This window comes from Equus asinus, unplaced genomic scaffold, assembly GCF_041296235.1.
Source record: "Equus asinus isolate D_3611 breed Donkey unplaced genomic scaffold, EquAss-T2T_v2 contig_193, whole genome shotgun sequence".
NCBI lineage: Eukaryota > Metazoa > Chordata > Mammalia > Perissodactyla > Equidae > Equus > Equus asinus.
The window spans coordinates 356,596-383,650 of NW_027224842.1; the positions used below are offsets into that span (position 1 = coordinate 356,596).

At 42.8% G+C, this 27,055-nt stretch overlaps 1 pseudogene; it reads left to right on the forward strand.

The window, feature by feature from the left end:
• The first annotated feature begins 496 nt into the window (after positions 1-496).
• On the forward strand, positions 497-26,528 carry LOC139043179 (dehydrogenase/reductase SDR family member 6-like; annotated as a pseudogene).
• Positions 26,529-27,055: the final 527 nt, after the last annotated feature.

The window sequence follows — 27,055 nt, forward strand, 5'->3', positions numbered from 1 at the left end:
TCTTGTGTATCTGTTCTCTTCAGCCAGACTTGGCTTTTTGCTCTTACCCAGCATGTTCTTTCCTTGAAGCCTCCACACTCCCACTGAGGCTCAACCTGCTCCCTGACGCCACCGCCAGTGCAGTCAGGACGCCTGCATTCCGCCACTAAGCGTGTATTAGTGTTAGAAGAGACGGCGCGTCACAAGAGAACCACAACCATACCTTCAACGCGAGAGAACGTGTGCTGCCCTCTCAGCAATCATGTCAAGGGCCAGGAGAGAAGGCTCTAGTATCTTCAGTGACCTGGGCTCCTTCTGTTTCGCGGCTCTGCCGTCTTCCACATGCGACTTCTGCCTCATTCCATCTTGAACACCGCAGAACGGCACGTAGTAGACACAAACGACAGGGACTGAGAGGGGTCAAAGCCAAGGGAGTGGTTTCCAGTCCTGAGCATGCTGCGGGGGCTTTTTCCGCTTTTCACCATTTACTCGGAGTTAGCAGTTCGACCTGAGCTCCACTAGACGGCAGCACGTACACACATTGAGTATACCAATGTGCGAATCCTTAAAAACTCAAGGAAACAGAACCAGCAAACTCGGAAGAAACCTGAACTACACATCCCAGCATTCATCATTAAGCGCCTGACTTGTCTGCACGAAGGTCGGTCTCCGTTTGCCGCTCGCGCAGTGACCTGGAGGACGCCATCCACCTGCTGCTACTCTAAAGTAAGATTTCCTGGTATTTTTTCAATGAAACTTTAAATGGACTGGGAAAAGGAGATGTTTAATTTTTAGATGTTGCTTTGCTCTGCACGTTACTTATTTCAGGAAATCTTAGCAGTTAGATCAGGATAAGGATGCATTTGGAAGTCTGGTATCTTAAGTTTTTCAAAATAACCAAAGAAGAGAGGATTTTTCAGTGTTTTAAGTGAACATTTTTCTTCCGGGCTCACGAAGACAGAATTCCTGAAAATGCTCTGTCTCTGATAATGAAAAATTAACACTTTGATTCCAGTGTTTACAGTAAGAAAGCCATCAAGTTTGCTTTTCATATTGGATTTTACCATTTCAGTCTATGTTTGCAACTCATTTTCCCAAAAACTCTGTTTTAGCGTGGCAGTGCAGTTGACCTAACAGTAAACCTTCGGCTCCAAACTCCGGGCCCAGAAAGGCGGGGAGGCCGCCCGGAGCCCGGCGCCCAGAGCCGCGGGGCGCACGGTCTCAAGTCACAGCGTTTGATCCGCACGCTCAGGACTGGGGGTGGGTAAAGGTTCCTGGAGTCTCTCATTCCTAAAGTACATACTGAAAATATCTCAACTCTCCCCAAGTTTAAAGTGAGTATGAACCTCTCGTGTAAGAAGGGGGAAAACCAGTGAAAATTTCGTTGCCTCAGAGTGGCTGGGCTTCTTGGTGGCTGGCGAGGGCGGCCGCGGTCGGAGCGCCTCGGGCAGCGGCGAGCTGGTCCCGGAGTCGGGCGCCGGCAGCTCGGGGCAGCGCTGGGAGCAGAGGGAGCGAGCGCCCGGGCAGGGGCGGGGACGGCGGGGCACCCCCTGGAACGCCCGCCGCCTGTCCGCGCGTGGACGCCGCGGGCCCCGGGCGGCCGAGGGCTGGACGGCAGGCGTCCGGGCGACACGAGGCCCGCTGGGATGGCCGGTGGGAGGCCCGGGTGCGACGCCGGCTGGGACGCGGGAAGGAGCGCGCGGGACCCGGCCGCACCTCGGGCCTTCGCCCCGCGCCCCGCCTCCCCCAGCGCGCCCGCCCCCGCCTGCCTGACACCCCCCCCCGGCGCGTCCGCCCACGCCTTCCTGACGCCCCCCCCCCGCCCCCGGCCCTCCCGCCCCCGCTTGCCTGACGCCTGCCCGCGTGAGCGCCCCCGGCGGGCGGAGCCGCGCGTGGCTGAGGAGGACGGAGTGGGGCTCGGGAGGAAAGGGCTTCGGGGCCCAGGCTGGAGAAGCCGCCTGCGCCTTCTCGGGCGCGGTGTGTGTGCGCGCGTGCTGCTTGAGTGCGTTCGCTCAACGCCCTCCCAGCTCGCTTCCCTGCCTTTCCCATCCTGAGGGGGGAAGACGGCGCCCCCACACGCCGGCCCCCGCGGCTGCTAGGGCTGGCGGGTGAAACGTGGGCCGGGGTTCTGAGCAGGCCTTCCTTCTTGGGTAGAAAGACCTTTGGCTTTTGCTCCTTCCCTTGGTGTTTTTTGACGCGGATGCGGATATGGTGCCTTGGGACATAGCAGCCATGTTGTGACTTGGCGCGAGGTCAGAGGCACACGTTGAGAACAGCAGGATGGGGGAGAGAGCCTGGCTCCTTGAAGACCACCTCATTTGATCATCGTTTGACTCCTCGCCACCCCGACCTCAGCACTAGCCGTTCCGCGCGCCCTGCAGTCGGCACTGATCAGACCTGATGCACGCCACCTTTCCCCAGGTCACAGTGTCTCAGTCCTGCCTGTCAGAAGTGACTGACTGTGGCTGTTAAAGCGTTAACTCCCGCCGGCTTAAGCTTGAGAAGAGGATCGGCAGCGTTATGGGGAGGCCTGCGTTTCGTCTGTCTCTCTCACCTGGACCAGGCCACATCAGTTTCCTCATCTGTAAAATGGGGGTATTGGACATGATTTGATTTTCCGGTTCTTTTGTTCAGTGACTTTCTGAGGCCGATGGTGAAATCTTTCCAAGGGACAAGGAAAAACCACAGATGAGAGCCAGCCCTGATGGCTTAGTGGTTAAAGTTTGGTGCACTCCACTTCAGCCTCCTGGTTCAATGTTAGCTTAGGGCGAATCTTCCCCTGCAAAAATAAGAATATAAATAAACAAACTAGAAATGATTGATGGTGCAAACCCAACGGAAGTTTACAGGACAGAAAGCAGGAAGGACATGCCCAGTGGCATAGCAGTGCGTGCGGGCACAGCGGGCAGGATGGGGAGGGGAGGACTCCACCCCTTCTGGATCAGCATTGGGTTCTCAAAAAACCGAAAGGTGGGTCAAGTCCAATGTCTGTCTCTTACTGAGTATCAGTTGAGTGGGCTGTGCCAAATGGTTTTGATGTACAAAGCTAGGTATCTAGAGTGGGCGCTCTTGGAGAATTCTCATGGTGGGAATATTTGTGCTGAGGTGCCATCTTCAGGTTCTTAAAGGAGTACATTGAACCATTCATTCTAGATGTTACTGCATAGGACCATGTCTACAGTGCATGCCATTAAATACACGTGTCTGTAGATTAAACCGCAGGTTCCGTTATGGGTCGACTTGATGGGAAGGTCATCGTCCTGACAGCTGCTGCTCAGGGGATCGGCCGGGCCACTGCCATAGTAAGTTACTATCTCTGTTTGCTTCCTGCCTTTGGAGGTGTTGAATCACGTGGACAGATCCCATGGCTGTTTAATTCTGCTCTACTTCTTTTTTTTATTGGCTTTTGTGCTTCTGTTGTCTTAAGTTACAAAAATAAAAGTTGCTACTCTTGATCCCAGGCAGATGAAGCAAGGCTTACCTCACATATTTATTATGTGACGTCTCATAACTTTTGACGCTGAGAACTTATTTCTTTGCCTCAGTTTCTCTGCACTGTAATAAATTTGTTACAGCGGGCCTAAAGGAGTACATAGCCCTCTGAAATCACCTCAGTTCAGACATAGGACTCCAGAGTTCTAAGACTATCAGGTTACCTTTACCTTGTAATTTATAGCAGCTTCTTGCACATTATAGTCCTCACTTGAGCTAATAATGCAGCTTAACTGTAACGGTAGGATTAGTTTGATATTTGTAAATACACTAGTATACTCTTAGGAGGAAAAGTGTTGAAATAACCCATTTTTCTCATTATTTTGGGTTTAGTCACCTGCTCAGAAATGGAATAAAGGCTGTCAAATCACAGAATAGTAGTATTTTGAGAGGTGTTAATAACAGAATCCTAGTTTTTTAAAAACACTATTGTATTTGATGTTACTAAAAGGGACAAAGTCAGATGACAAGCACAATGTATGTCATGTTGTACTAATTAATGATAAAAATAACAAAGGGAAGGGCGAAGCGAGACTAGATAGTTTGAAATTCCACCCATGAATAAGGAAAACAATGAAAATAAGATAAAGGGAGAAAAGGCTAAAGGATTTTCTATTCATGAGAGCAGCTTAACCAAGTAAACAAAGGATTCATTTGTGTGTTGTCTTCCAGGCTTTTGCAAGAGAAGGTGCCCAAGTCATAGCCACAGATATCAATGAGTCCAAACTTCAAGAACTGGAAAAGTACCCGGGTAAGCAACTCAGCAGCTTGAACTTGGGATTCAGAGTCCATAAGGTATTATAAAAAACAGTACTCGTCTGCTGAAAGAAAATTACTTGGCTGGTCAGCTCCACCGGCCTTCTTCTTAGAGCCTGATTCTTTGATATCAAATCTATATTCTGTGAACCTACAGACAAAAATCTGTATACTTAAATATATAAAAGTTGTATACTTAAAATTTTTTTTATCCAGCATGTTGAAGGATTCAGTACCTAATTACAAAGTTGTATGTGAAATTTAACAGTTGTTGCGTTAACTTTTAATGACAACTTTCACTTCTGTGCCCTACTCAGCACAGTGCTGTCCAGTAGGAAAATGATGTGAACCACGTGTGTGATTTAAATTTCCTGTGGCTACATTTAAAAAGTAAAAAGAAACAGATGAAAATTAATTTTAGTAATGTATTTTATTTAACTAAATATATCTAAAATACCATTTTAACATACTCAATATAAAAAAATTTATGGAATATTTTACATTCTTTTTTCATACTAAATCTTTTAAATTCACGTGTGTTGTACACTTACAGCGCATTTCAGTTCTGACTAGCTGCATTTCAAGTGCTTAGTAGCCACATGTGCCTGGTGGCTACCATATTGGAGACAGCTCAGCCCTAAAGTCACATATGATCAGAAACCCTAAGAGATTATGCAAATTATTTCGCTGTGTATCACCCCTTACTGCACCACACTGAACTCAACTCCAGCATCAAAGGACTTCAACTAGAGTTCCTCTGAAAGAAATCAGAACAGACAGCTCATTTGAAAGTTAATTCTTCCAGCAAAATAGAACAGGTTATATAATCAAATGCAAATTAGCACATTGAATTCATGAACGGAATTAGACTATGCTATTTTAATTATTGGATTGTTTATTTATTATTGGAAAATTATTTAATTTTAATAATAGGGAATTTTAACTCCAAGTCAGAAAAACGCTGTTGTACTGAAAAAGTACTAAGGGAAGAAAGTCCTCCCAAAACTTTCTCCCCTTTCTCTCCTTTTCTATGTTTATAATCTTTTCTTTCTATATCTATAAAAGAATAATAAACCATATTTTTTTTAAAAACATTAAAATAGTGACTTTCTTTTATTAGAGAATGTTTGGGGTTTTTTAGTAACTATTACAGTGTGTCTCTGAGATCCAATGCTGGATCTCTCATGTCTAGCTTTCAAGTGTTTCATCCCTTCTCCTGGCCCCTCATTTCTTCTCCTTGCAATTTAGTGCAGAAATAAGTGATTATACCCTTGACTGACAAAGTTGTTTCCAATAAATAATGGAATTGACATGAAGGTAAAGTGCACAAATGGAAGCAGTCTCCTGTCTCACTGCCCTGCCCTTCCCTACCCCTCACTCAGATAGGATTCAGTGTTCCTGGGGCAGTGACTCACCTCTGGGGAAAGAGCAAGCCTGCGCTCTGTTATTACTGCTGGCTCACTGAGAAGCATCTAATATAGATCATACTTCACTGTAAAGTCTTTTCTCAGAAAAGGCCTTTAGTATTCAATTTAGAGAGTGAAGAGAAAGGGAGGGAAAGAGAGGTGTGTTATTGGGAGTTCAGGATGGGGAGGATTTTAAGATTTTTATTAATGAGATTCTTAAGATTCTTAAGACCCTACCAATGGTCAACAATCCTATGAAGGCAAAATGGACAGATACTGTAATCTTTGTACTTCAAAGCAGCTACATCTACAAGACTAAACATTTTTTATGGGTATAAGTAAATAATTTCCCTTGTTTTATGTTTCAGGTATTCAGACTCGAGTCCTGGATGTCACAAAAAAAAAGCCAAATTGATGAGTTTGCCAATGAAATTGAGAGAGTTGACATTCTCTTTAATGTTGCTGGGTAATTCATAACTTTTTAATTTCATTCTCCTCACAGAAAGTTTTCTATGTCTTTTATTAAAAGAAATTTGATAATATGGCCAAATTATTCTTTGTGAACCCTAATATATTCCTTAGAAAATAAAGCTGGATTTTGGACAGAATTTTTGTTACAAGTAAGATTCAGCAAGTAAAACAGCCATAGAAGTTGACATGTGCTTGGGGCCTAAAGGCACTTAAGGATACTCAAGACAACTGCTACCAATCCAACGCTGTTGATCTACCTAAGGCTGGGGACAGGCTCACACCAGTGGACTTGTCACTGATGTTCCACTAAGACTTATAAAATAAAATCAAAAACTGTTTTCCAGGAGTGTCTTTAAGGCAAAGTATATCTGCCAAAAACTGAGTACTCAGTTTATTGAAATGCGAATGTTCCCCATTTGTTGGCACAACATTCTGGCAAGTTCTTTCTACCTCCCAAGCGCAGCATTTCTTATTAGGACAATTAATCCCAGCAAAAGAAGTTTCACTCTGTTGCTTTATATACAGCACAAAGAGAATGGCTTAATTGAACTTGATAGAGTAGTACCAAACTTGCTGAACCATGCTTGAAGGATGAGAGACTGGAGCTGGAGCAGCCCCATGTGGAGCAGCTAGTGCTTGTGCTCACTCTCCCTTTTCAGGCATGACAGTAGAGATGAGGACAGTTGAGGCTTACGCAGGACTAAGTAGATAGAGTCTGATGTTCCACTTTTCTTGTGTGGTGTTAACGTTTATACTGTGGCATTGATAGAAAAATCCTAGAGCCTTCTTATGTATTTTTATGATTCTTCCTAATCATGTTTCAGTATGAAAAAAGTCTGTCTATTCATAGTTTATCATGTGTTACAATGTATGGAAATTAAAGCAACAATTTATGATTATCTATTTTATAAATAATCTGCTCATCTTTCATAGAAGAATATATTCAGAACCATGAAAAAATCAACTAGCAAAATTATTTTTTGAGCATCTATTAAATTTTCAGCAAAGTAAGGGATATAGAAATATAGCATGTGGTTCTTGCTGTCATTTGATTGAACTGGAAGTACAGTGGTACATGGGAATCACAACTGACAATATTTTATAAGTAATTACATAATTTTGGTCCAGGGGACAGTGAAATCAATTAGGACCCCATTGTTATAAAGCTTCCTTGAGGAAATGTGACTTGGAAAATAGCAAAGGCTATTTTGAGGGTTTTCTTTTGTTCTGCTTTGTTTACTCAGTATGTCAGAACTGTACAGTAGCGATATTACTTTGCTGCCCTGAGATGGTGAGATACTTGTTTTCCCTGCAACTTTGATTTCCCTTGAGAATGATAAGTTCTTGCCACCTGAGGGCACTGCTGCTCTTGAAATCAGAGTCCACTGGGGCAAGTGTCCTCGGTTGTTTGTAATGGCGTTGATATTTCCTGTGCATTTGGTATAGAGCTTCTTATGTTTGGGGGCTCCAGACACTTGCCGCCTTCTTTTAAAAGAAGGATCTTGTTTTCAAATAATGAATTTTTTACCTTAAGTTGTTGAGACACTTACTTACCTAATGTACCAAGTGATACTATGTTTGAATTGTTAAAAGTCTTGGTTAGGGAAGGGACAATGGTCTAAGTCAATAAATGAAAATAAAAATGAAAAGGAAGTGGAATAGAAATCGTTTTTAATGATAATTTTTCCCCATTGTTTAATTACTCTTCCAGTTTTGTTCATCATGGAACCATCCTGGACTGTGAGGAGAAAGACTGGGACTTCTCAATGAATCTTAACGTCCGCAGCATGTACCTGATGATCAAGGCCTTTCTTCCTAAAGTAAGGTGACCACCACCAGGATGACCACCACGTTAGTCTCCAGGTCTCCATCCTGGGCATCCAGAAAGAATCCTCACATGTGCTGAAGAGTAATGGTAGTTAACGTAATGACTAACATGTAGTGAACATAAATACCAAGGCATTTAGTATAAATTAATTCGTCTGACCTTCCAGTTCATCCATTCAAAGAATATTTATTAAGCACTTTCTACATGCCAGGCTCCATTCTAGGTGCAGAAGACAAATCAGAGAACTAAACAAAGTCCCTTCTGTCAGGGAACTTCCATTTTGGAGAGGTGAGACAGGATAATATGTAATCAAATAAACATATAACATGTGAGGTAGTTATAAGTACTATGAAGAGAAAAAAAGCTCAGTTATTAGAGAGGTCCCAGAGGGCCTCACTGATAAGGTGAGATTTTCATAGAGGCTGAATGGAGCAACGGAGCTAACCATTCAGGTGTTTGGGGAGAAGCTTCCAGGGAGAGGGACAGCAGGAGGCCTGTGGGACCAGAACAATCCGATGAGGTAGGTACTACTTTGTCCCATTCACTGTACAGAGAAAGAAACTAGGAGGTTAAGTAACTTGCCCAAATCACATAACTAGCAAGTGGTTAGAGCTAAGATTAGGCACACGCTCTCAGGATGGATGTACCCCACTGCTTTTCTGTACCTTGAGTACCCTCCTTACTCTCCTGTCTTTAGCTGAGCCACTGAAGTTCCAGAGAGGTGAGAGACAGCATGTGCTGAAGAGAGAGTATTCCTCCTGAGTCTGCCACCCTTGAATTCTCCAGCCTTCACACAGCTCATCAATGTTTTTCATTTTGTTATACAAATAAGCTTTAAGTACCTTTTGATACAAAGCACCACACCAGGTGCTCTAGGGGAGACAGGTGTAAATATGAAAAATGTTGACTTCAAATGAGCTTGTAAGCCAGCAGTAGCAGACAGCACGGGCTCAGACAATGGACGGGTTGACTGTGTACAGAACCAGCTCAGTTCAAGGTTGTAAATTAAATCCTAGTGAAATGCAGAAGAGCCATTCTTTCCATCCATCCCTGCTGGATGAGATGACTGGAGTACTGAATGCTGCCCTGTGCGGGACAGGAGAAGAGCTTTTTAATGGCGCAGCAGGACTGATACTTTGCTCTGAACATTCAACCTAACGTCAAGAAGGATGCAGATGAATGCTAAAAGGAAAGTTAGAGAAATTGACTTAGTAACAAAGGAATTTGTTTTTAATCTATTTGTTTAGTGCCTAGAAGGGATCTTTGGGTGGGCCCACAGATTGTTGAACTAGCAAATTTTTTAAAAATATAAATTGCCTTTTTTACCTATCTGGAGGTGATGAAAATCTGTTATTTGGAACTTGGATGCATTTTTTGAAGGCTGGTCCTTAACACAGGATTTGGGGAGAAGCAGAGGCTGTGGTAAAAGGGGAGAGCGTCCGTCACAGCTGGTGAGACGTGTGAGACTCATTTGTAAAATGAGCTTGTTCGTGTCTGCAGTGCTTCACGAGTATCAGTGAGGAACGTAGGTGTGAGGCACAGTGGAGCTGAAATTTACACTTGTAAGTGTTAACTTTTAAAATATCGAACAATAACTTGCAAATTAGTGAGTTTGCCTGTGATTTAAAGCACCTTAACAATAATCCATATGAAACAATGACACTCGTTTGTAAAAAACGAAAAGAAAAAAATCCCCCAAAATATTAACCAGTGGGATGGGGAATCAAAAGGAGTCAGTGCCACTTGTTAAGGTGACCCTAACCAACCTGACCCCAAGGTCAGACTCTGGTGTCAAAAAACCTTCGGCACAGCCTGAGCTCTGCCCCTAATTCGCCAGGTGCCCTAGGAGATGGTACTTAGGCTCTCTCAGCATCTGTTTCTTCTATTTATTTATTTACTTTTTTTTTCCTAAGATTTTATTTTTACTTTTTCTCCTCAAAGCCCCCTGGTACATAGTTGTGTACTTTTAGTTGTGGGTCCTTCTAGTTGTGGCATGTGGGATGCCACCTCAGTGTGACTTGATGAGCAGTGCCATGTCCACACCCAGGATTCAAACCAGCAAAAGCCTGGGCCACCGAAGCGGAGTACGCAAACTTAACCACTCAACCGCAGGGCCAGCCCCATGTTTCTTCTGTTTAAAATGAGGGTGATAGATTACACAATCCCTTCCAGCAGTAATTGTCTAGGATCCTCTTGTGTTCGTTAACCATGACACACATATACCCAGTTAGAACTTTCCAGAGGAAGCCAGGATTTGGAGTCCAAGCAGATCTGCAAGGTCAGGTGGTCAAAATATAGGAACACTTGTAGGAAATTTCTGTTCATGGATAGACATTCCAAGACTGAAAGATCGGTCAAAAGGCAGAGGACAAATTGAAGATTCTGTAAGAGGTCAGTGCAGAATCCAAGGTCCACTAGAAAAGAAGATCCATTACGGCAAGGATCTGGGGAGGGCTTGGATGTTTGGGGATTTTTCCTCCTTTGCTGTATTGTAGAAGAGTCCCTAGCACACGGAAGTGCTTAGCAAATGTTGGTTGAATGAGTAAGTGAATCTAGGTTATCAGTCCAGGTTGGGGTCAGGCATGGAATCACTGAAGACCCAAGGAGCCAAGGTCTGCCAAGTTTAGGAGCTGAGTTCTGGTTGATGGGGACAGAAGAGCTGAGTCAGAGTGGGACTGACTAGATACAGCTAGAGGAGATCTTTAGAGACCTTTGTAGCCCTGCCTGAGCTTCTGGAAGATCAGTCCTATGTGGCCTTACTATGTACAGACACTCCACTTTATGGGCCACAGAGGGCTGCTGCTTGGCAGGCAGAGGGAGCATCACACGGGACAGCAGGTTCTGAGCTGGGGGTAGGAAGGCAGCATGGAGGGAGGCAAGGACTTTGGGCTGGAGAATCAGCAGACAGGCCCAGCCGAATGTATGGTACCAGTGTTGGGGCAGCAGTAGCATCTCTAGGCGTGAAATTCTAGTTTGCCTGAGAGATTATTGCATTTCAGAAGATTGGAGACTGAACTCACTTAATAGCCCATTTTTATATATTAAGTTGGGCTGTATGTATTAAAAATGGATTATGTATGTTAATTATATTTCAATAAAACTGGAACAATAAAGTAAAATGGGTTATTTGCTAAAATGGATAAGAAAGAATAATTTTAAGGCTTAGTTTTCAACACCATTCTACTCTACTAATTTTCCTAGTGTTTTTTATGAGGACCCCATTTCATTATGATTCTCTTTATTTTATAGACACACAAGTTGAGTTAAATATATTCTCCCCTCCATCTTCCTTGACTTGGTGGGTCACCTCAGCCTCTCCCGGTGTCCTTCGCTGTCTCCAGCACCATGCCATAGGCTGGTTTCAGACTCTCTGCTTTTAGTATGATTGGTAGCTAAGTATCAAAACGGAAAGTAGGAAGATGACCATAAAGAGATGTATAATCTTGGCAGCCTCATCCCTGATCCATTCGATCATTCACCGTCTCCATTCCTGCCTCTGTCTGAAAGCTACTGGAGAAACTCACCCCAACGGAAGTGACTTTTTTCTCTAGACCCTTTACACTGCCTCTCAAGACTCTGCTCTTTTAGAAACTTCACTTGATTTTCATGATAGAGTATATCCTGGTTTTCCTTCCTCTGTTCTCTAGTTGATATTCTCCCTTTTCCTCCTGGCAGTTATTTGAACTCTTCCCCACTCTCTCGTGGCCACCATCTCCCCTTGTTCTCTATAGTCATCCTCCCAGCCTCTGACTTCCATGAAAAGTTAGTGCCCATTAGGCCCATTCTCTCAACCTCTTGCTTCTTCCTCCAAAACGTTTATGAGTACCCATGCCCTTGCATGTACATAATATTATCTTGAAAACATACGTATATGTTATAATTAATAAAGTGTAAGTTCATTGAAAACAAAACATTTTTTAAGTCATAGCAGCCTGTTTCATTATATATTCTTTTAGGTCTGGGGCAGGGCCCAGTAATCTGCACTTTAAACTAGCACCTCAGGAGATCTTAATTCATCAAAACGTATTGACCGCCTACTGTGCCCCTTGTCTAGGAGGACAACACAGCCCCAGACCCTCCTCTCTCAAAGTTCACAATTGAGTGGGGAAATCCTGCAGGACGTATTTTTAGGAAACACTGCCCTTGACAGGAGGCTGCCATCAGTGCATGTGGCCATGGACTGAGCTCTGCCTGCTGTGTCTGCTTTTACCACTCCTTTCCCGAACCACTACTGCAGCTTCCAGTCGTCTCCAGCATAGGCTGCCAGAGGAACCTGTAATCCCCGGATCTAGACATACCGCTCCTCCTCTGCACTAAGGCCTGCCTTATCTTCAGGGGAAATCCCAAATTCCTAAATTTAGTCCCTGTTGGCCTCTAAGGCCTCTTTCCTCCCAGGGCCTGCCTTCCAGCCAGACCCATCCCTTCCCCCCAGTTCCATAATAGAACCTTTATACCTATGGTTCTCATTCCTTAAAACACGCTTCTCTTTTGTTTTTCTGACTGTTACTCCACAAAAATGGGGTTCTCCTACCCAATGCACGTAGAAAAAAAACAATTAATTACAGCATCAGATTTGGGGAAAGAAAAAAGCTTTATTGCTAGCTTGATCTGCAAAGAGACAGGAGGCGTATTCTCTCAGATCTGTCTCCCTGATCAAGGACTTGGGGCAAAATTTATGGGATGAAGGGCAGGGTGGTCTGAAGGGTGGAGACGGATACTTGGAGGTGAGAAATGAGGTGAGTGATGATCTGTGCAAGTGCAGTCAGCTCCATGGCTCTTCATAGGACGCATATTCACAGAATGGTGATGTTGGCATGATCTGAGGGTGGAGTTTTCAGCCCTTTGATGTCAAAAAGATTACTTAACAGGCATTTGCGCAGGTCCACTTGATGGAATGGTGGTCTTACCTGGCCTGAACTGGACAAGGGGGGACTCTCAGTTCCTGAAAACCCACTCTTATTACTCTGTTGGTAAGACGGGGTCAGTTGAACTGGTCCTGGAGGGCCCACGGTTACACTAATACTCTAGTTTTCAAAAATCGACCCACATATTTCCTCCTAGGAGCCCTCCTCTGAGTGTCCAACAGTGGATTGGCCCCTTCCTACCACCCACCACCTGTTCTCTGTGAAGGCCCATGCTGTCTCTGGATGCTGATTATGTCAGCCACCCAGTCAGACTGGCAGCTCTCCATAGGCAGGGACTGTGTCACTTATCTTTGAATCTCCTGGACCTACACAATACCCAGCCACTGTAGGTATTCATCAAATAATGTGTTCACTGGAGTAAGAGTTTTCTAACATCAGGAACACAGTAAATATGAACATTCATTTGCACTGGCTTAGAGTTCATCCTCGGTCTTGCTGATACTCTTGTGACAGGGAAGGTGGTAGTCCCCCGGGAGATGTTCTTGCCAGTGAGAGTGTACTCTGCCATCAGTTCCCAGCAGTGATGAGGAGGTTGTTAAGACTGCTTAATAGTACTTCATGTTAACAGCTAATAAGATGGTTCTGCAAACCCAGAGTAAATGCAGATCTTTTAAAGAGGTAGTATTTTTAGCCTGCAGAGTGGCATTTTTTTTTTTTATTATTTGTTTTATTTTGGCAGATGCTCACAAATCTGGCAATATTATCAACATGTCCTCTGTGGCTTCCAGCATCAAAGGTAAGTCTGTTTTCCTCTGGGGGTTGTGATGAACATACTCATAATCTTCACAAGCTAAGGGTTTTGGAAACAAGCATAGCAGATATGATAAAACTTACCCATAACTTCAAAACTGCTCTTTTAAAATTAGTATTAAGTTCCTTGTCTACCAGTCCTTTCACCTTACATGTGATCCAGTGACATTAAATGAAAGTTTGTTTTTTGTGCTCTCCCGTTTAGTTCTTCTAATGGATATGGCAGTGGAGATCAAAGTGGGAGAAGGAAACATTTATTCATTTGATTAATCAAAAATGTATTGAACACCTACTGTGTGCCCCTGCCCCCAGAGAGTTCACAGTCCAAAACGGGGAGTGGGGAGAGGCTCAGGCAAACACACGTCTTCCACCATGTGATAGTTCCACTAAAGCGGAACACGCGCACTTAACCACTGAGCCACCAGGCTGGCCCCAGCTATTTCATTTTAAACTTGAAAATCCATGTGTGCCAGACTGTGCCCTTATCTCCATCTTGCACTGCAATCCTGGCCCTTCAACTTGACTTCTCGTTTAGGGCCCAGATCAACTGTCTTTGTGAAGCACCCCCCCAAGCCCACAGGCAGAGTTACTTCCCGTATTGTCACAGCACTTCATACAAAGCTCTGTTACAAAAAAAAAACAAAAAAAGAAATAGCCACTGCTGAGAGAACATTCCTTCTCTTTGCGAGGATACATACATTAAGCCTGCATGAGAGAGAAATGCAAAGAAATGCCTAAGCTTCTTGGTCTTTTGTTTTGCTTTGCTTTACCCTAATTTTCTTTTCTTTTCTTTCTTTTTTTTTTTTTTGAGGAAGATTAGCCCTCAGCTAACATCTGCCGCCAATCCTCCTCTTTTTGCTGAGGAAAGCTGGCCCTGAGCTAACATCCATGTCCATCTTCCTCTATTTTATATGTGGGACACCTGCCACAGCATGGCTTGATAAGCGGTGCTGTGTCCGCACCCGGGATCCAAACCGGCGAACCCCAGGCTGCCAAAGCAGAACGTGCAAACTTAACCACTGCGCCAGTTTTCTTTTTTTATCTTTTTTATTTTATTGAGGTCATAATAGTTTATAACACTGTGAAGTTTCAGTTGTGCATTATTATTTTTCAGTCACCATATGTTGCCCGCAGCCGCAAAGGGCAAGGAATGACAGGCACCGCCAAGGCTATTTGGTTGTTTCAGCAATCAAAGGTTTTGGATAAAGGGAAACAGAACAAGGAGTGGGCATAAGGGAGAACAACAAATCGGTACTTACAACATCCACACCACAATCAGCTGGGGAAGTCCCAATAGTTTGTACGGCGGGTGGGAGTGCCGATTGTCCGGGTCTGAGGCAAGGTGTCCTTTCCTCAGTGAGACTCCCAATTGTTCTATGCCTGTGACTCCCTTTTACCCTAAGGTTTCTCTGGGTTCTGACTCAGGGTTTTAGACATTTGGATATTTTGAGTTATTTCTTCTTGTTCCCACAGATGGGGTGCTTCTATCTTTTTCGTTCCCATGGATAGGATGTTTCTAAAGTCCTGTCAGGTGCCCGTCAGGGTGGCCAGCCCAGACAAGGAACATGACACAGGACTCATTCTTTGTAACTTGTGCCTTAGAGTCAGGGCCGAAGTGGCCCTGAGCCCAGACACATTCCTTTGTGTAGGGCCCAGGCCCAGTATCCTTGGAAGGTGGGGAGGTCAATGAACTCTGTGCACCTTATAAATGGTGCCTCTTCACCCCTTGTGCCCACAACCTAACCCCCTTCCCCCTGGTAACCACTAAACTGTTTTCTTTGTCCATGTGTTAGTTTTTCTTCCACATATGAGTGAAATCATATGGTGTTTGTCTTTCTCTATCTGGCCTATTTTGCTTAGCATATTACCCTCCAGGTCCATCCATGTTGTGGTGAATGGGACAATTTTGTCTTTTTTATGGCTGAGTAGTATTCCGTTGTATATATACCACATCTTTATCCATTCATCAGTCGGTGGACTCTTGGGTTGCTTCCACATCTTGGCTATTGTGAATAATGCTGCAGTGAACATAGGGGTGCATATATCTTTACACATTCATGTTTTCATGATCTTTGGATAAATACTCAGTAGTGGAATAGGTGGGTGGTATGGTTATTTCTATTTTTAACTTTCTGAGGAATCTCCATACTGTTTTCCATGGTGGCTACACCAGTTTGCATTCCCACCAGCAGTGGATGAGGCTTCCCTTTTCTCCACATCCTCTGCAACATTTTTTGGTTTTTCTCTTGGTAATTATAGCCATTTTAACAGGTAAAAGGTGATATCTCATTGTATTTTTGATTTGCATTTCCCTAATAATTAGTGATGTTGAACATCTTTTCATGTGCCTGTTGGCCATCTATATATCTTCTTTGGAAAAATGTCTGTTCGTGTCCTCTGCCCATTTTTGGATCAGCTTGTTTGTTGTTGAGATGTATGAGTTCTTTGTCTATTTTGGAAATTAACACCTTGTTGGATTTATGATTTGCAAATATTTTCTCTCAGTTGGTGGGTTGTCTTTTTGTTTTGTTCCTGGTTTCCTTTGCCTTGCAGAAGCTCTTTAGTCCAATGAAGTCCCATTTGTTTATTTTTTTCTTTTGTTTCCCTTGTCCAAGTAAAAATGGTATTCGAAAAGATACTGCTAAGACTGATATCCAAGAGTGTACTGCTTATATTTTCTTCTGGGAGTTTTATGGTTTCACATCTTAGCTTCAAGTCTTTAATCTGTTTTGAGTTAATTTTTGTGTGTGGCAAAAGATAATGGTCTAACTTCATTCTTTTGCATATTTCTGTCCAGTTTTCCCAGCACCATTTATTGAAGAGACTTTCCGTTCTCCATTGTATGTTCTTGCCTCCTTTGTCGAAGATTAACTGTCCGTAGATGTGTGGGTTTATTTCTGGGCTTTCAGTGCTGTTCCATTGATCTGTGTGCTTGTTCTTGTACCAGTACCATGTTGTTTTGATTACTACAGCTTTGTAGTATATTTTGAAGTCAGGGATTGTGATGTGTCCAGCTTCATTCTTTTTTCTCAAGATTGTTTTGGCTATTCGGGGCCTTTTGTTGCCCCATGTAAATTTTAGGATTCTTTGTTCTATTTCCACATCATTGGGATTCTGATTGGGATTGCATTGAATCTGTAGGTTGCTTTAGGTAGTATGCAAGTTTTAACTATGTTTATTCTTCCAGTCCATGAGCCTGGAATATCTTTCCATTTCTTTATGTCATCATCAATTTCTTTCATTTAACGTCTTAAAGTTTTCATTGTGTAAGTCTTTCACCTCCTTGGTTAAATTTATTCCTAGATATTTTATTCTTTTTGTTGGGATTGTATATGGGATTGTATTCTTAAGTTCTCTTTCTGTTAGTTTGTTATTAGAGTATAGAAATGCAACTGACTTTTGTAAGCTGACTTTGTACCCTGCAACTTTGCTGTAGTTGTTGCTTGTTTCTAATAGTTTTCCTATGGATTCTTTAGGGTTTTATATATATAAAATCATATCATCTGAAAACAGCAAGAGTTTGACTTCTTCCTTGCCAATTTGGATTCCTTTTCTTTCTTTCTCTTGCCTAATTGCTCTGGCCAAAACCTCCAGGACTACGTGGAATAAGAGTGGTGAGAGTGGGCACCATTGTCTCGTTCCTGTTCTCAGAGGAATGTCTTTCAGTTTTTCCCCATTGAGTATGATGTTGGCTGTGGGTTTGTCATATATGGCCTTTATTATGTTGAGGTACTTTCCTTCACTACCCATTTTATTGAGAGTTTTTATCATAAATGGATGTTGGCTCTAGTTAAATGCTTTCTCTGCATCTCTTGAGATGATCATGTGGTTTTTATTCCTCATTTTGTTAATGTGCATCATATTGATTGATTTGCAGGTGTTGAACCATCCCTGCATCCCTGGAATAAATCCCACTTGATCATGTTGTATTATCCTTTTAATGTGATGCTGTATTTGGTTTACCAATGTTTTGTTGAGGATTCTTCGTCTATGTTCATCAGCAATATTGGCCTGTAATTTTCCTTCTTTGTGTTGTCTTTGTCTGGCTTTGGGATCAGGGTGATATTGGCCTCATAAAATGTGTTAGGAAGTATTTCATCATCTTCAATTTTTTGGAATAGTTTGAGAAGGATAGGTATTAAATCTTCTTTGAGTGTTTGGTAGAATTCTCCAGAGAAGCCATCTGGTCCTGGACTTTTATTTTTTGGAAGACTTTTGATTACTGTTTCAATCTCTTTACTTGTGATTGGTATATTCAGATTCTCTGTTTCTTCTTGGTTCAGTTTGGGAGGTTGTATGAGTCTAAGAATTTATCCATTTCTTCCAGATTGTCCAATTTGTTGGCATATGGTTTTTCATAGTATTCTCTTATAATTCTTTGTATTTCTGTGGTATCCATTGTAATTTCTCCTCTTTCACTTCTAATTTTATTTGAGCCTTCTCTCTTTTTTTTAAATTAGTGAGTCTGGCCAAGGGTTTGTCAATTTTGTTTTTCTTCTCAAAGAACTAGGTCTTAGTTTCATTGATCCTGTCTACTGTTTTTTTGGTTTCAATTCATTTATTTCTGCTCTAATTTTTATTATTTCCCTCCTTTTGCTGACTTTGGGCCTTTTTTGTTCTTCTTTTTCTAATTCTGTTAGGCGTAATTTGATTGCTTATTTGAGATTTTTCTTATTGGTTAAGGTGGGCCTATACTGCCATGAATTTCCCTCTCAGGACCACTTTTGCTGCATTCCATGTGAGTTGGTATCGTGTATTTTCATTTTTATTTGTCTCCAGTTGTTTTTTGATTTCTCCTTTAATTTCTTCAATGATCCATTGGTTGCTCAGTAGGTTGTTGTTTAGTCTCTGCATGTTTATCTCTTTCCCAGCTTTTTTCTTGTAGTTGATTTCTAGTTTTATAGTATTATGGTTGGAAAAGATGCTTGATATGATTTCGATCTTCTTAAATTTATTGAGGCTTGCCTTATTTCCCAACATGTGGTCCTTCTTTGAGAATGTTCCACGTGCACCTGAGAAGAATGTGTATTCTGCTGGCTTTTGGGTGGAGTGTTCTATATATATCTATTAAGTCTGTCTGGTCTGTAATTCATTTAGTTCCACTATTTCCTTGTTGAGCTTCTCTCTGGATGGTCTATCCATTGATGAAAGTGGGGTGTTAACATCACCTGCTATTACTGTGTTGCTGTTAATGTCTCCTTTTAGGTCAGTTAATAGGTGCTTTATGTACTTTGGTGCTCCTGGGTTACATACACATATGTGTTAAATCCTTTTGGTGGAGTGTCCCTTTTGTTGTTATATACTGCCCTTCTTTGTCTCCCATTGCCTTTTTTTTTTTTTTGGGTGAGGAAGATTGGCCCTGAGCTAATGTCCATGCCAGTCTTCCTCTTTTGTATATGGGATGCCACCACATCATGGCTTGATGGGCAATGTGTAGGTCCACGCCCAAGATCTGAACCCATGAACCCTAGGCCTCCAAATCAGAGCACGTGAACTTAACCACTACATTACCAGGCTGGCCCCATCTCATTGTCTTTTTTATCTTGAAGTCTACTTTGTCTGCTGTAAATATGGCAACACCTGCTTTCTTTTGTTTGCCATTGGTTTGGAGTATTGTCTTCCATCCTTTTACTCTAAGCTTGTTTGTCTTTAGAACTGAGACGTGTTTCCTGGAGGCAGCATATTGTTGGGTCTTGTTTTCTAATTCATCCAGCTATTCTATGTCTTTTGATTGGGGAATTTAATCCATTTGCATTTAGAGTGATTACTGATATATGAGGGCTTAATGCTGCCATTTTATCACTTGTTTCCCAGTTGTTCTGTATTTCCCTTTTTCTTATCCCGTGTATTTCAGACGGATGATTCAGTTTGGTGGCTCTCTATGATGGTTTTCTCAGTTTTCTGCTTATTTATCATTTGTGTCTCAGTTGTGATTTTTTTAGTGGTTAACCTGCACTTTGTGTACAAGATCTCATAGATGAGATAGTCCATTTCTGATAGACTCTTATCTCTTTTGACTAAGCAGTTTCCATCCCTTTCCCCTTCGCCTTCTGCATTATTGTTGTCACAACTTGTTCCATTTTGTGTTGTGAGTTTGTGGTTAAAATGATGAGACTATATTTATTCTTGATATTTTCCTTCCCTTCATCTTTAATGTTATGCTAATCTGTTCTGATAAAGAGTTGCAGTTTTCTGATTTTGTCTGCCTGTTTATCTCCTTGCTGAAGGCTGTGTAAACCCTTTCTTCTTCTTTTCAGGTATGAAGGCCTTCTTGATCAAATCTTGTAGGGGGCCTTGTGGCAATGAACTCCCTGAGCTTTTGTTTATCTGGGAAAGATTTTATTTCTCCATGATATCTGAAGGATATGTTTGCTGGATAGAGTATTCTTGGCTTAGAGTTTTTGTCTTTCAGAATTTTTAATATATCATTCCAGTCTCTCCTAGCCTGTAAGGTTTCTGCTGAGAAATCCAATTAAAGCCTGGTGGGGTTTCCTTTGTAGGTGATTTTCTTCTGCTTTACTGTCCTTAGTATTTTTTCCGTGCCATTAAGTTTTGCCAGTTTTACTAATCCATGCCTTGGAGAAAGTCTTTTTACATTGATGCAATTAGGAGTTCTCTTAGCTTCTTTTACTTCTAATTCCAGCTCTTTCCCCAGGGTTGGGAAGTTTTCAGCTATTATTTCTTTGAACAAGTTTTGTGCTCCATTCTCCTTCTCTTCTCCCTCTGGAATACCTGTATTTCTGTTCACTAAATTGCTAATTTTATCCTCCGTAATATCAGCTCTGTCATTCAAGGTCTCCAAATTTTTCTTTATCTCATTTATTGTGTTTTCATCTCCAACATTTCTGATCGTTTTTTTCTTTATAGTTTCAATCTCTTTTGTGAAGAATTCTCTCCGTTCATTAATTTTGTTCCTGATTTCATTGAACGGTCTTTCTGAGTTCTCATAACTTATTGAGTTTTTTATGATGGCCATTTTGAATTCTCTGTCATTTAGATTGTAGACTTCTGTGCCTTCAGGATTGCTTTCTGAGTATTTGTCTTTTTCCTTCTGGTCAGGAGTATTAATATACTTCATACCATTCAATGGGGTGGATTTGTGCATTTGCATACTGATAGTATCTGGTCATACATTCCACCTGCCACCACTGGAGAGGGGGCAGCACCTGTGTAATCTGAGCCCACCGTGATCCCTGTCAGCCCTGCTTGTCCGAGCCTGGGCCACTTGTTGGGACTGCAGAGGCCCTGTGGGCTCTCCCACCAGACAAGAAAGCGATTATGCAGGAGCTCAGGGCTGCTGCCTGCTCCCACAGTCCCACTGAGTTGCAGTCCACCCCTTGGGGCTGCAGTGGTACTATGGGCATTCAAGGCAGCTGGGAATTTGTTTGCCTGGGTGCACAGCTCCACTGCCATCTGCTCCTAGGTCACACCAGCCATTAGTGCTTTGTGGGCAGGGCCTCCCCACTGGGTCTGAGCCTAGCCATTCCCTGGGACTGCAGTGGCTCTGGGCTCTCCCACCAGACGAGAAAGCGATCGTGTGGGGGCTCAGGGCTGCCATCACCTGTTCCTGTGGTCACGCCGAGGCATGCTCCCACCCTTGGGGCTGCAGCAGTACTATGGGCCTCCAGCTGGGAGAGCAGCTGCATGCGTGTACAGGTCTGCTGGGGGACCAGAAGAGTACTCACCTATCTCCACCACCTCTCCAGGGGTAGTCCATCCCCCTTCAAATGTATAGCTGCGCAGGTCTCTCAGGCATCCTGAGGTGCTGTGTGGGTATCTTCTGCTGATCAATGAATGACCATTTAGTTGTAGTTCGAAGAGGGAGAGACAAAGGGAACAGCTCACTCCACCATGATGCCGATGTCACTCCAAATTTTCTTTTGGAATCTGCCTAAGGTTTCTCCCAGCTGATGATGAAAAACTAAAACCACTTGTCATTTAAGTGCAGCATCTCAACACCTGAGTCTCAGTTGAGTTGTGCCGATAATGATACTATTTTCCTAAATTCAGAAACTCACCCTATTAAGGGAGAAAACCTGATATCAATTTTTAAAAAACAGTGGGGTGAGAGGAAGCATGACACTGGTTACTGGGGACACTAATTTGTGTTCCCTTTCTAGAGGAGACTGTGTTTTTCATTCCTTCACTTGTCGAACCTTCTCTTCATCCTCAGGAGTTGTGAACAGATGTGTCTACAGCACAACCAAGGCAGCCGTGATTGGCCTCACAAAGTCCGTGGCTGCAGACTTCATCCAGCAGGGGATCAGGTGCAACTGTGTGTGTCCAGGTGAGTTAGGCTCCACAGGGCTATGAAATTGTCCTTTGTGACATCCCACTTGCCACTGTGAGAGAGATCTCCATAAGCTTGTTTACTACCTGTTACTGTGGCCTGTCATTGGGACAAGTTCAAAAGGGAAAGAGTCCCATCCTGTTAAGGTAACAGTCTAACAGTCAGTTGGGAGAGAGATCCTAAGTCATCAGGAATAAGCCACTGAGGCAAACAGTTTACATGCTGCTCATGCACGTGGCGGCAATTCTAAACCACTGGGTTAAGAGACATGAGTCACCAGGGCTTACTGTTTTGGAAGCAGACCAGGGATGACTGTGTCGGGGGGAAGATGAAAAGTAGCCCATGCTCACAGGACAGCGGAAGAAAGTAAGAGGAGCCTCCCAGAACACAGGGGCTCTGCCGTGGAAATCACCTGGGTTGGCCCAGGGATAAAAAGGAGGGATTAATACCTTCCTTGATGCTATACAAAGTGAGTCAGCAAACTATGGCCTGCAGGCCAAATCCAGCCCACCGCCTATTTTGTAAATATAGTTTTATTGGAACACATCCACACCCAGTTTGCTTCTTGTATTGGCAATGACTGCTTTCATCCTACAACAGCAGAGTTGAAAACAAATGGTTCTTAACACCAAGAATATTTACTGTTTGGCTCTTCACCCAAATGTGCTGACCGCTCATAAAAGAAAGGAGAAAAGCAGAACTTATTAGTAGCAAGGACATTCAATGTGTCCAAACTAAAGCATTCAATAACCTATTTCTTAGGAATGACTTCTCATTTTCTTAATATCTGTAGGTGTGTCTATTAATTAGATATGCCCTTTCACCTGGTTCCACTGACCAAAATGAATATAGGCTACCTAAGAAGAATTACTAACTTCCTCTCTGGAAAGAAATGAAATGAACATCCAGGATCCAGGTTTTTCTCAGTAGTTCACAGCTGGTGTGGGGATTGAGGAGGGGAAGCATTGCAGTTCCCTGTGGGACCTTTCACGACCTGGAGGGTATGCTAGGATCTGGGGGGGAGTTGACGGGGAATAGGCTGGACAGCCCCACAGGAGATTCTGATGTAATCCAGCCTGGTCTCCCCTCAGGTTGAAAACCACTGATTTATTAAAGAGGGAAGACGACTATATACCTTTTGTTGACACAGAATAACCAATAACCATTTTATAGATAAGAAAGATAAGGTGCGTTTTACTTGAATCAGGCAGTCTCTACAAAGGAAGAAAGCGTTCCAGAGAGGCATGGTTTTCAGTACAGTTTTATACCTTTTTAGAACACAGAACATCCATAAAACACACCCAGGATACATATTCATCAAAGTTTCAGAGAGATACTCAGTTGCAAATTAGCAAGCAGGTCAACATGACCCTGATGTCAGGAAGGGGAACTTATCTTTAAAGAGTTCTGATACTGGTGGGCACAGGAGGGGAAGTGTGCATCCTTATCTTCAAAGAGTGCCTTCTTTTACTTTGAGATAATGCATAATGCCCTCTTTAATGGTTAAGGCAGATGTTTGATAGGCTATAAGTCAGGTGTCTTTAGTTCAAGCCAAATCAGTTTTAAACCAAAATAGCTACCCCATATACCTCAATATGTGAAAATTTCTTGTCACTTTCAAGCTACAGCATTCCCCTTATGGAGGTGTTGTGTATAATTTTTCTTGGACTAAAAAGGTAAACATCGGTAACACTAAGAAACAGGAGGATACAGAAGAGACAGTTTCACTTGGTTTTAACATACAAACTGGTGATACCTGAGCCTAGCTGTTCTTGGTACCATTTACCCGGTGGAATAAATGGCAAAATGATTTGGAAAATGTGATTGTTTTAGCAGCTAGCCTTTTCAGAAGATTGGAAAATATGTTATCAAATTCTCTGGGACAAGGAACTAGCTGTGACTCACTGAGCCAGTCCCAGAAGGAAACATGATGGGGAATGAGTGTGTGTGGGATGGTGCTGATGGCTGTAGAGTCACAGCTGGTCAGCACGACTTGGGTAGACAGTAGCATGGTGTGTCAGCCTGTGCCATGGACACAGCAGAGTCAGGTGACAGTGGAATGAAGCAGAAGGCATAGGCTTGATCCACAGCTCTCATTTAATGGCCATTCATACTGGCCACATGTAAGATGTGACGCTCATTTTCCTCAGTGGGAGGAAGCTGTAGAAGCTGTAAGGATTTTGAGGAGAGTGTTAGAGAAGCTCAAGGCATCTTGAGCACACTGCTGGTGAAATTTTGGACTTTAAGGAGGCTGTTGATGAGAGAAGTAAGCAAAATGTTGTCTGAGGGGCTGGCCCCGTGGCCGAGTGGTTAAGTTCGCGAGCTCCGCTGCAGGCGGCCCAGTGTTTCGTTGGTTCGAATCCTGGGCACGGACATGGCACTGCTCATCAGACCACGCTGAGGCAGCGTCCCACATACCACAACTAGAAGGACCCACAACGAAGAATATACAACTATGTACCGGGGGGCTTTGGGGAGGAATAAGGAAAAAAATAAAATCTTTAAAAAAAAAAAATGTTGTCTGAAACTGGATACAAGGGGGTCTTTGTTATGTGGTTTCAGAAATTTTATCAGCACTATTGGCTGCAGTGACATGGAAGGTATAAAATGTTTCTAATGAACCAGGCAATGTAGCGAAGGCAATTTCATCCCAGAGTGGGGAGAGTGCCGCCCCTCCGAGTAAAATGTGAGAGGAGAAAGAAGCTAAAGAAAGGGTTCTTAGACAGAAAAGTGTCAGAAAGTGCAAATTTTGAAGCTTCCCAGCCTCTCCAGAGAAATGGCAAATGGTCATAAATTTAAGGAATTATTTCTGAGCAGACCTCAAATCTGCAGTGCTGTGAGGAGCCCGCTCTAAAGATGGACCTGAAGGATGACTGCAGATCATTTTCCGTGACCGTAGGAAGACCGTGTGGCCTCCTGGAGTACTGTCAGTCAGAAAGAGGCTTCCTGAGAATTTACAGGTTACATACGTTAACAAAAAAAGTCTGGGGAACTTGCTCTGTAGGAAGGTGAACTAAGTGGGGTTGTAAAAATTTTAGTGTCATTCTTATTTTTCTTTTTTTAAGTAAAATATTGTAAATTATATTTTTCAATGAAAAACATGAAACAATGTTAAAATAGGAATTTGAAGCCAATGAAAACTGGCAAGATAATGAGGAAAATTTAGAACCAAGGACTGTGACAAGCATGGAGCTGTCCCTGAGGATTCAGAGTGAACGTGACAGCAAAGAATGGTTTTGAGATCATTGAGACAATGTGGGTCCTTGTACTGGTAAAGAATTGTGTGATATTACCTAGCCCTCAGGGTTGTTGTGAGGATTACTGAGATAATACCTGTAAAACTGCATACAGTCCATAAAGTATCATGTCAGTGTAATGCGACTAAAATGCTGGTGTTTCACTCAGAGTCCCTGCCTAGTGTCATAGTGAATTGTAGTCTGTGCTTTTAAAAATCATGGAAATGCTGTTAAAGAAGTTATAAGCCTATGAAATAAAAGGGCAGGCAGAAGAGGTGAAATTGCTGTTCCAAGTTATGGACAGGATTTCTCTGGTACCTGTATCCTACGGAAAGGAAGTTTAAAGTCGAGTTGCCAATTTCTTTTTCAGTCTAAGTAAGTAACCAAGCTGAATGTCACCCTTTGATTTAGGAACCGTTGATACCCCATCTCTGCAAGAAAGAATACAAGCCAGACCAAACCCTGAAGAGGTATGTCTCCTATTTTAAATGTGTTTAAATCTTTTAGTTAAAAAAAATGCCCTCTTCCTTACGCAGAGTAGACAAATGCATAGAGACAGAAAGTAGAAGGGTAGTAGCCGGGCCTGGGGGAGGGGCCTGGGGAGTTAGTGTTTAGTAGGCATAGAGTTTCAGCTTTGCAAGATGAAGAGACTTCTGGAGATTGGTTGCACAACAGTGTGAATGCACTTCATGCTACTGAACTGTACACTTAAAAATGGTTAAGATGATAAATTTTATATTATGTATATTTCACCACATTTTCAGAAAAATTTAAAAACCCTCTACTTTAAGATTAACTTCCTGATCTGTCACAGTGTCTGTAGGTTTTAGTATAACACAAATAGTTTGAGCAGCGTAGGAGTCACCATAGTCCTGCGTGGCCCACAGTTAATAATATTAATGATACTCTCATGTATCATGCGTGAATAATCGAGGCAGCAGGCCAGTGGCCTCTGTAGATCTCTCTTGGTTTGCCTCCTGAAGGAGCTGCCAGTGAGTTCATACTTTAGCTCACACCACTGATGTCTGGTGTGGTGTCTGGTCACAGGCACGGAGCGACTTCCTGAAGAGACAGAGGACGGGAAGATTTGCAACCGCAGAAGAAATAGCCCTGCTCTGCGTGTACCTGGCTTCTGATGAAGTAAGCGCTATTCTTCCCAGGGAGGTCATTATTCTCAATCACATTGGCCCGCTATTTTTGCTCATCAAGTAATGTCATTTTACAGAGTTACAGCATATGATCGTTAAGTTGCTGCATTTACGAGGTAGGGATAAGTTCTGATTTAATTTGCTCAAAGAAAGACCACTTTGATCTGAGCCACTAACTCTTCCTCATTCAAGTTTATATGTCACCAAATCTTGTAGCAAATAAAATGGAGGATGGAAAAAAATTAAATCACTCAATTTTATGAGAAACAGTTACTTTCAAAAATTACAGTTGGGGAAGCCTTGATTAAGTGTAAATCAAACGAACCTCCAAAATCATGAGAGCTTCAGGTGAAATGGGGAGAGAGTTAACCAGATATAATTGTGTCCAGGAGACACAGAATTGGCATCTGGTGTTCTTAGTTTTACTGGAAACTTATTTAGAAGAATCCCACTGACTCTTTTCCTATGAATTTTTACTGTTTGTCATCATATATGGAAATTCCTAATTCTGTCTCTTTCCACTTTGCATCTATTTAGTAACCAGTTTCTTCCTTTTTTTTTTTTGAGGAAGATTAGCCCTGAGCTAACTACTGCCAGTCCTTCTGTTTTTTGCTGAGGAAGCCTGGCCCTGAGCTAACATCCGTGCCCATCTTCCTCTACTTTATATATGTGGGACACCTGCCACAGCATGGCATGCCAAGCGGTACCATGTCCACACCCAGGATTCAAACCAGCGAATCCCGGGCCGCTGAGAAGCGGAATGTGCGAACTTAA